This window comes from Pyxicephalus adspersus, chromosome 5, assembly GCF_032062135.1.
Source record: "Pyxicephalus adspersus chromosome 5, UCB_Pads_2.0, whole genome shotgun sequence".
NCBI classification, from domain to species: domain Eukaryota; kingdom Metazoa; phylum Chordata; class Amphibia; order Anura; family Pyxicephalidae; genus Pyxicephalus; species Pyxicephalus adspersus.
This window is the reverse complement of record NC_092862.1, coordinates 1477461-1478613: the sequence shown is the minus strand read 5'-3', so window position 1 is coordinate 1478613 and position 1153 is coordinate 1477461.

Genomic DNA, 1153 nt, shown 5'->3' with positions numbered 1-1153 from the left:
ATTCCCGATCACAGTGGCCAGTCCTACATATGAATAAAAAATATTCTGTTTATTCTTTTGAAGGTCACATGACACCGATTCGTGGTACTCCGGTCTTTCTACCTGGGGCGGTAGTGGAACAATTTTTCCATTGGTGTCCTGGTAGGATTTCGCCAATTAGCAGGATGTTTCCTGAAATCACTCGCCACATTATCCGAGGACTTAGTGGTCAGGCCGAGCAGATGGCTTTCCTAGATTTTGTGTTGAATGATCAGGGGACCCGGAATAGGGATCTTACATCATTAGAAAAGCTATGAACCCAGGTGACTCGTACTACCCAGTTGATTTCCCAAATCTACTCTATAATGATTTAATTGATGGCACCTCACCTTCTTTATTTTGTTGCAGCATCATGGCATGATTTGGGCTTAGAGTTCACCCCGTATAACTTACAAAAAATGTATACACTCACTCATAAAGCTAATCTAGCAAGAAATACTCAGGAAAGTGCTATCCAGGTGGTATCAATGCCCTACTGTACTACATAAAATGTTCCCTGATGTGACGGATCGCTGTTGGTGGGTACGATGTACCATATCTGGTGGCAATGTCCTCGTATTAAACAATTTTGGGACAATGTGTTTGGACTATAAAACCGGGTGATGGGGAGCTCAGTTTCTATGGAGCCATTGGGTTTTTGCTTATGGTACCTGGGTCAACGTCCTTGGCCAAGAAGGGTCTCCATCGCTGTTTTCTGGCAGCAGCCCGAGCTGGTATACCTTGGTAATGGGGTCAAGATTGGTCCCACACCATGAGGGAATGGGCAGCAGAACTATCGGGCCTACAGCATGTGGAGGAGCTGATGGACCAACTTCATGACCAAAATGAAGCTTTCATGACTACATGGTCAGTGTGCATGGACTTTGTAGCATCGGACAAGTTCTGACTGCTGATTGTTTAGAAATATTCCCTTCTAAGTCACTGCCAGTACTAGACTGGTTAAGACGGATCTTTTCTTTCTCTATCTTCCTTTTCTTCTTTTTTTTTCATTCCACTTTATCTTATTGTATTTTATTTTTGTATGATTTTTTGTTATACATCAACACCAAAAGTAGCTTCAGAACATGTTATTTCTCACAGTTTATGATGTGATATAATTATTGGTCTACTTATA